Raw genomic sequence first — 8,889 nt, 5'->3', positions numbered from 1 at the left:
TAAGCGCTTACTGTGTGCCGAGCACTGTTCTAAGCGCTGGGGGGAGACAGGGGGATCTGGTTGTCCCACCTGGGGCTCACAGTCTTAATCCCCATTTGACAGATGAGGTAACCGAGGCACCGAGAAGTCGAGTGACTTGCCCGAAGTCACACAGCTGACAAGTGGCCGAGCCGGGATTCGAACCCATGACCTCTGACTCCAAAGCCCGGGCTCTTTCCACTGAGCCAACCCTGTTGCTTCCACTTAGACCTTTGGATTACGGTTAACCCTGTTGAGAGAACCTCTCTCAGGGGTTTAGCTTGAAACCTCATCGACGTACGCAAACTCTCCCGCCGCGACAAGGTGTTGATTCTCAGGTGAGGCTCTGCGCACTGTAAGAACTTAATAAGACTGAGTTAAGCACCGATCGCTGTTATTATTATTAGGATTCGATCGATCTTATTAAGTTCTTATTATTAACTGAGGTCTTTGAGGGCAGGGAATGGGTCTAGCAACTCTGTGTTGTACTTTCCCAAGCCTCTGGTACCGTGCTCTGCACACAGTAAGTGCTCAACAGATAGGATTGATAGTGGCTCAGTGGAAGGAGCCCGGGCTTGGGAGTCAGAGGTCATGGGTTCGACTCCCGGCTCTGCCCCTTGTCAGCTGTGTGACCGTGGGCAAGTCACTTCACTTCTCTGTGCCTCGGTGACCTCATTTGTCAAATGGGGATTGACTGTGAGCCTCAAGTGGGCGACCTGATTCCCCTGTATCTTCCCCAGCGCTTAGAACAGTGCTCGGCACCTAGTAAGCGCTTAACAGATACCAACATTATTATTATTATTGTTACTGAGCGCTAGGCTTGATACAGGATAATCAGGTTAGACCCAATCTCTGTGCAAGCTGGAGAAAAAGAGGGTTTAATCGGGGAAGGCATCTCAGAGGAGGTGAGACCTTAGTGATGCTTTGAAGGTGAGAGAGCGGTGGTCTGGCGTATATGGAGCCGGAGAGAGTTCCAGGGTATTAATAATGTTGATATCTGTTAAGCCTTTTCTATGTGCAGAGCACTGTTCTAAGCGCTGGGGTAGATACAGGGTAATCGGGTGGTCCCACGTGAGGCTCACAGTTAGCCCCCATTTTACAGATGAGGTAACTGAGGCACAGAGAAGTGAAGGGACCTGCCCACAGTCACCCAGCTGACAAGTGGCAGAGCCGGGAGTCGAACCCGTGACCTCTGACTCCCAAGCCCGGGCTGTCTCCACTGAGCCACGGGATGATGTGGAAGAGGGGTCGGCGGCAAGATCGATGAGACGGGGGCACGGCGAGTAAGCCGGTTGCTAGAGGAGCGGGGTGAGCGGTCTGGGCTATAGTAGGAGAATCAGCGAGGTGAGGTAGTTTATTGAGCGCTTACTGTGTGCAGAGCACTGTACTAAGCGCTTGGCAGAATACACTATAACGATAAACTGACACATTCCCCGACCACCACAAGCACTTGGCCTAGAGGACGGGTTTACACGCTGTGTGATCTTCAGCAAGTCATTTAACTCCTCTGTGCCTCCGTTCCCTCACCTGTAAAAATGGGGATCGAGACTACGACCTCTACGTGAGAAGCAGCATGGCGAGAAGCAGCATGGCTCAGTGGAAAGAGCATGGGCTTTGGAGTCAGAGGTCATGGGTTCGAATCCCGGCTCGGCCACTTGTCAGCTGTGTGACTTTGGGTAAGTCACTTAACTTCTCGGTGCCTCAGTTACCTCATCTGTAAAATGGGGTTTAAGATTGTGAGCCCCAAGTGGGACAACCTGATTCCCCAATGTCTACCCCAGTGCTTAGAACAGTGCTTGGCACATAGTAAGCGCTTAACAAATACCAACAGTACGTGGGACAGGGCCTGTGTCCGACATGCTGATCCTGTGTTCTTCCCCCGGCGCGTAGTAAGTGCTTAACAAATGCAATATAAAAGAAAAGAACCAGCTTGCAGTCTCGAGGCTGTGACGACCTTTCCTCCTGGCCTGGCCGCCTTCCTGGGGCCGTGGAGAAGCAGCGCGGCTCAGTGGAAAGAGCCCGGGCTTTGGAGTCCGAGGTCATGGGTTCGAATCCCGGCTCGGCCCCTCGTCAGCTGGGTGACTGGGGGCGAGTCACTTCGCTTCTCGGTGCCTCGGTGACCTCATCCGTAAAATGGGGATGAAGACTGTGAGCCCCACGTGGGACGACCTGATTCCCCTGTGTCTACCCCGGCGCTTAGAACGGCGCTCGGCACATAGTAAGCGCTTAACAGATACCAACATTATGGAGCCCCTGGCTCGGGCCACCTTCCTCTGAGGTCTCCGCTAGCTCCCTGCTTCCACTCCCTCGTGCTAGGCGGAGCGTCCGGAAAGCCGGGGGGCGAGGCCGTCTTTCATCCCCTTTTTGCAGATGGGGAAACTGAGGCTATATCGTAAGCTAGTGTCTGTTAGATTGTACTCTGTATTGTCCCAAGTGCCGAGTACAGTGCTCTGCACTAAGTGCTCAATAAATGCAATCAACTGACTGCCCGATTGAGGCCCAGGATTCCATACCCGTTCTCCCTCCCCCTTGGATTTTGAGCCCCGCGTGGGACGACCTGATCACCTGTACCTCCCCCAGCGCTTAGAACAGTGCTTGGCACATAGTAAGCGCTTAACAAATACCATCATTACTATTATTATTAAGACTGTGAGCCTCATGTGGGACTGCGTCCGACCCTTTAACTTGCATCTACCCCAGCGCTTGGCGTGTAGTAGTCGTTCAAAAATTCCATCATTACCCAACCCAGATACCCATTCATTCATTCATTCAATAGTATTTATTGAGCGCTTACTATGTGCAGAGCACTGTACTAAGCGCTTGGGATGAACAAGTCGGCAACAGATAGAGACAGTCCCTGCCGTTTGACGGGCTTACAGTCTAATCGGGGGAGACGGACAGACAAGAACAATGGCACTAAATAGCGTCAAGGGGAAGAACATCTCGTAAAAACAATGGCAACTAAATAGAATCGAGGCGATGTACAATTCATTAACAAAATAAATAGGGTAACGAAAATATATACAGTTGAGCGGACGAGTACAGTGCTGTGGGGATGGGAAGGGAGAGGTGGAGGAGCAGAGGGAAAAGGGGAAAATGAGGCTTTAGCTGCGGAGAGGTAAAGGGGGGATGGCAGAGGGAGTAGAGGGGGAAGAGGAGCTCAGTCTGGGAAGGCCTCTTGGAGGAGGTGAGTTTTAAGTAGGGTTTTGAAGAGGGAAAGAGAATCAGTTTGGCGGAGGTGAGGAGGGAGGGCGTTCCGGGACCGCGGGAGGACGTGACCCGGGGGTCGACGGCGGGATAGGCGAGACCGAGGGACGGCGAGGAGGTGGGCGGCAGAGGAGCGGAGCGTGCGGGGTGGGCGGTAGAAAGAGAGAAGGGAGGAGAGGTAGGAAGGGGTAAGGTGATGGAGAGCCTTGAAGCCTAGAGTGAGGAGTTTTTGTTTGGAGCGGAGGTCGATGGGCTACCACTGGAGTTGTTTAAGAAGGGGAGTGACATGCCCAGATCGTTTCTGCAGGAAGATGAGCCGGGCAGCGGAGTGAAGAATAGACCGGAGCGGGGCGAGAGAGGAGGAAGGGAGGTCAGAGAGAAGGCTGACACAGTAGTCTAGCCGGGATATAACGAGAGCCCGTAATAGTAAGGTAGCCGTTTAGGTGGAGAGGAAAGGGCGGATCTTGGCGATATTGTAGAGGTGAAACCGGCAGGTCTTGGTAATGGATAGGATGTGTGGGGTGAACAAGAGGGACGAGTCAAGGATGACACCGAGATTGCGGGCCTGCGGGACGGGAAGGATGGTCGTGCCATCCACGGTGATAGAGAAGTCTGGGAGAGGACCGGGTTTGGGAGGGAAGATGAGGAGCTCAGTCTTGCTCATGTTGAGTTTTAGGTGGCGGGGCGACATGCAGGTGGAGACGTCCCGGAGGCGGGAGGAGATGCGAGCCTGAAGGGAGGGGGAGAGGACAGGGGCGGAGATGTAGATCTGCGTGTCATCTGCGTAGAGATGGTAGTCAAAGCCGTGAGAGCGGATGAGTTCACCGAGGGAGTGAGTGTAAATGGAGAACAGAAGAGGGCCAAGAACTGACGCTTGAGGAACTCCAACGGTTAAAGGATGGGAGGGGGAGGAGGCTCCAGCGAAGGAGACCGAGAATGATCGGCCAGAGAGGTAAGAGGAGAACCAGGAGAGGACAGAGTCCGTGAAGCCAAGGTGAGATAAGGTATGGAGGAGGAGGGGATGGTCGACAGTGTCAAAGGCAGCATAGAGGTCAAGGAGGATCAGAATGGAGTAGGAGCCATTGGATTTGGCAAGAAGGAGGTCACGGGTGACCTTAGAGAGAGCAGTCTCGGTAGAGTGGAGGGGACGGAAGCCAGATCGGAGGGGGTCTAGGAGAGAATGGGAGTTAAGGAATTCTAGGCATCGATTGTAGACGACTCGTTCTAGGATTTTGGAAAGGAAGGGTGGTAGGGAGATAGGACGACAACTGGAGGGGGAAGTGGGGTCAAGAGCGGGTTTTTTTAGGATGGGGGAGACGTGGGCATGTTTGAAGGCAGAGGGGAAGGAGCCCTTGGAGATTGAGTGGTTAAAAATAGAAGTTAAGGAAGGGAGGAGGGCAGGGGCGATGGTTTTAAGAAGGTGAGAGGGAATGGGGTCCGAGGCGCAGGTGGAGGGGGTGGCACTTGCGAGGAGGGAGGAGATCTCCTCTGAGGATACTGCAGGGAAGGATGGGAAAGTAGGGGAGGGGGTCGGTGGGGGGGAGGGGAGAGGCGGAGGGGTGACTTTGGGGAGCTCAGACCTGATCGTGTTGATTTTCGTGAGGAAATAGGTGGCCAGATCATTGGGGGTGAGAGATGGGGGAGGGGGAGGAACAGGGGGCCTAAGGAGAGAGTTAAAGGTCCGGAACAATCGGCGGGGGTGACGGGCATGGGTGTCGATGAGGGAGGAGAAGAAGCTTTGCCTGGCGGAGGAGAGGGCAGAGTTAAGGCAGGAAAGGATAAAGTTGAAGTGTGTGAGGTCGGCTCGGTGCTTGGACTTTCGCCAGCAGCGCTCGGCAGCTCGAGCATAGGAGCATAGGAGGCGGACGGAGGAGGTGATCCAGGGCTGTGGGTTAGTGGAGCGAGAGCGGCGGAGGGAAAGGGGGGCGAGAGAGTCGAGATGAGTAGAGAGGGTGGAGTTGAGAGCGGAGACCCGATCATCGAGAGTGGGAAGAGAGGACATTCATTCATTCATTCAATAGTATTTATTGAGCGCTTACTATGTGCAGAGCACTGTACTAAGCGCTTGGGATGAACAAGTCGGCAACAGATAGAGACAGTCCCTGCCGTTTGACGGGCTTACAGTCTAATCGGGGGAGACGGACAGACAAGAACAATGGCACTAAACAGCGTCAAGGGGAAGAACATCTCGTAAAAACCGATGGCAACTAAATAGAATCAAGGCGATGTACAATTCATTAACAAAATAAATAGGGTAACGAAAATATATACAGTCGAGCGGACGAGTACAGTGCTGTGGGGATGGGAAGGGAGAGGTGGAGGAGCAGAGGGAAAAGGGGAAAATGAGGCTTTAGCTGCGGAGAGGTAAAGGGGGGATGGCAGAGGGAGTAGAGGGGGAAGAGGAGCTCAGTCTGGGAAGGCCTCTTGGAGGAGGTGATTTTTAAGTAAGGTTTTGAAGAGGGAAAGAGAATCAGTTTGGCGGAGGTGAGGAGGGAGGGCGTTCCAGGACCGCGGGAGGACGTGACCCAGGGGTCGACGGCGGGATAGGCGAGACCGAGGGACGGCGAGGAGGTGGGCGGCAGAGGAGCGGAGCGTGCGGGGTGGGCGGTAGAAAGAGAGAAGGGAGGAGAGGTAGGAAGGGGCAAGGTGATGGAGAGCCTTGAAGCCTAGAGTGAGGAGTTTTTGTTTGGAGCGGAGGTCGATAGGCAACCACTGGAGTTGTTTAAGAAGGGGAGTGACATGCCCAGATCGTTTCTGCAGGAAGATGAGCCGGGCAGCGGAGTGAAGAATAGACCGGAGCGGGGCGAGAGAGGAGGAAGGGAGGTCAGAGAGAAGGCTGACACAGTAGTCTAGCCGGGATATAACGAGAGCCCGTAATAGTAAGGTAGCCGTTTGGGTGGAGAGGAAAGGGCGGATCTTGGCGATATTGTAGAGGTGAAACCGGCAGGTCTCGGTAACGGATAGGATGTGTGGGGTGAACGAGAGGGACGAGTCAAGGATGACACCGAGATTGCGGGCCTGCGGGACGGGAAGGATGGTCATGCCATCCACGGTGACGGAGAAGTCTGGGAGCGGACCGGGCTTGGGAGGGAAGATGAGGAGCTCAGTCTTGCTCATGTTGAGTTTTAGGTGGCGGGCAGACATCCAGGTGGAGACGTCCCGGAGGCAGGAGGAGATGCGAGCCTGAAGGGAGGGGGAGAGGACAGGGGCAGAGATGTAGATCTGCGTGTCATCTGCGTAGAGATGGTAGTCAAAGCCGTGAGAGCGGATGAGTTCACCGAGGGAGTGAGTGTAAATGGAGAACAGAAGAGGGCCAAGAACTGACCCTTGAGGAACTCCAACGGTTAAAGGATGGGAGGGGGAGGAGGCTCCAGCGTAGGAGACCGAGAATGATCGGCCAGAGAGGTAAGAGGAGAACCGGGAGAGGACAGAGTCCGTGAAGCCAAGGTGAGATAAGGTACGGAGGAGGAGGGGATTTTCGACAGTGTCAAAGGCAGCAGAGAGGTCAAGGAGGATCAGAATGGAGTAGGAGCCATTGGATTTGGCAAGAAGGAGGTCACGGGTGACCTTAGAGAGAGCAGTCTCGGTAGAGTGGAGGGGACGGAAGCCAGATTGGAGGGGGTCTAGGAGAGAATGGGAGTTAAGGAATTCTAGGCATCGATTGTAGACGACTCGTTCTAAGATTTTGGAAAGGAAGGGTAGTAGGGAGATAGGACGATAACTGGAGGGGGAAGTGGGGTCAAGAGCGGGTTTTTTTAGGATGGGGGAGACGTGGGCGTGTTTGAAGGCAGAGGGGAAGGAGCCCTTGGAGATTGAGTGGTTAAAAATAGAAGTTAAGGAAGGGAGGAGGGCAGGGGCGATGGTTTTAAGAAGGTGAGAGGGAATGGGGTCCGAGGCGCAGGTGGAGGGGGTGGCACTTGCGAGGAGGGAGGAGATCTCCTCTGAGGATACTGCAGGGAAGGATGGGAAAGTAGGGGAGGGGGTCGGTGGGGGGGGAGGGGAGAGGCGGAGGGGTGACTTTGGGGAGCTCAGACCTGATCGTGTTGATTTTCGTGAGGAAATAGGTGGCCAGATCATTAGGGGTGAGAGATGGGGGAGGGGGAGGAACAGGGGGCCTAAGGAGAGAGTTAAAGGTCCGGAACAATCGGCGGGGGTGACGGGCATGGGTGTCGATGAGGGAGGAGAAGAAGCTTTGCCTGGCGGAGGAGAGGGCAGAGTTAAGGCAGGAAAGGATAAATTTGAAGTGTGTGAGGTCGGCTCGGTGCTTGGACTTTCGCCAGCAGCGCTCGGCAGCTCGAGCATAGGAGCGTAGGAGGCGGACGGAGGAGGTGATCCAGGGCTGTGGGTTAGTGGAGCGAGAGCGGCGGAGGGAAAGGGGGGCGAGAGAGTCGAGATGAGTAGAGAGGGTGGAGTTGAGAGCGGAGACCCGCTCGTCGAGAGTGGGAAGAGAGGACAGGGCGGCAAGGTGAGGCGAGATGCTATTGGAAAGACGGATGGGATCGAGAGAGCGGAGGTCTCTGTGGGGCAGTAGCGAAGATTTGCAGGGGGAGGGAGTGTGAGAGATGAGGCAGGTGAGAAGGTTATGGTCCGAGAGAGGGATTTCAGAGTTGGTGAGTGAGGAGATAGTGCAGCGGTAGGAGATGACAAGATCGAGGGTGTGACCGAGTCGGTGAGTGGGCGCGGTATGGTGGAGGAGGAGGTCGGCAGAGTCGAGGAGGGATAGCAGGCGGGCGGCAGAGGAGTCGTCGGGTACATCCGTATGGATGTTGAAGTCTCCGAGGATCAGAGTGGGCAGAGAGAAGGAGAGAAGGAAGGTGAGAAAGGGGTCAAGGTGGTTGAAGAAGTCGGAGGTGGGACCGGGAGGGCGGTAGATGACGGCGACAAGTAACTGGAGTGGGTGGTAGAGGCGAATGATATGGGCTTCGAAGGAGGGGAAGGAGAGGGAGGGGGGAGGAGGGATAGTGCGGAAGCGGCATCGGGGCGAGAGGAGGAAGCCGACGCCTCCTCCCTTACCGGTGAGTCTGGGGGAGTGGGAGAAGGAGACGCCTCCGCTGGAGAGAGCGGCGGCGGAGACCGTGTCTTCGGGAGAGAGCCACGTTTCCGAAAGGGCGAGGAGGAGGAGAGAGCGGGAGAGGAAAAGGTCATGGATGAAAGGTAGCTTGCCTGTAACAGAGCGGGGGTTCCAGAGGCCACACTTGAAAGTAGCTGTGGGTGCAAGGGGAGGAGGGGGGGAGGGGCGGGGGGAGGGGAGGGTTTGGATGGGAAGGAGGTGGCGGGGCCCTGGACGAGGAGAGGGGGATGAGGGGTGGCGGTGCGGCAAGGTGAGGAGAGATGCTATTGGAAAGACGGATGGGATCGAGAGCGCGGAGGTCTCTGTGGGGCAGTAGCGAAGATTTGCAGGGGGAGGGAGTGTGAGAGATGAGGCAGGTGAGAAGGTTATGGTCAGAGAGAGGGATTTCAGAGTCGGTGAGGGAGGAGATAGTGCAGCGGTAGGAGATGACGAAATCGAAGGTGTGACCGAGTCGGTGAGTGGGCGCGGTATGGTGGAGGAGGGGAGAGTCGAGGAGGGATAGCAGGCGGGCAGCAGAGGAGTCGTCGGGTACATCCATATGGATGTTGAAGTCTCCAAAGATCAGAGTGGGCAGAGAGAAGGAGAGAAGGAAG

Source organism: Ornithorhynchus anatinus, chromosome 2 (assembly GCF_004115215.2).
Source record: "Ornithorhynchus anatinus isolate Pmale09 chromosome 2, mOrnAna1.pri.v4, whole genome shotgun sequence".
Taxonomy (NCBI): Eukaryota; Metazoa; Chordata; class Mammalia; order Monotremata; family Ornithorhynchidae; genus Ornithorhynchus; species Ornithorhynchus anatinus.
The sequence above is the reverse complement of the archived record's forward strand: the minus strand, read 5'-3'. Positions refer to the sequence as shown.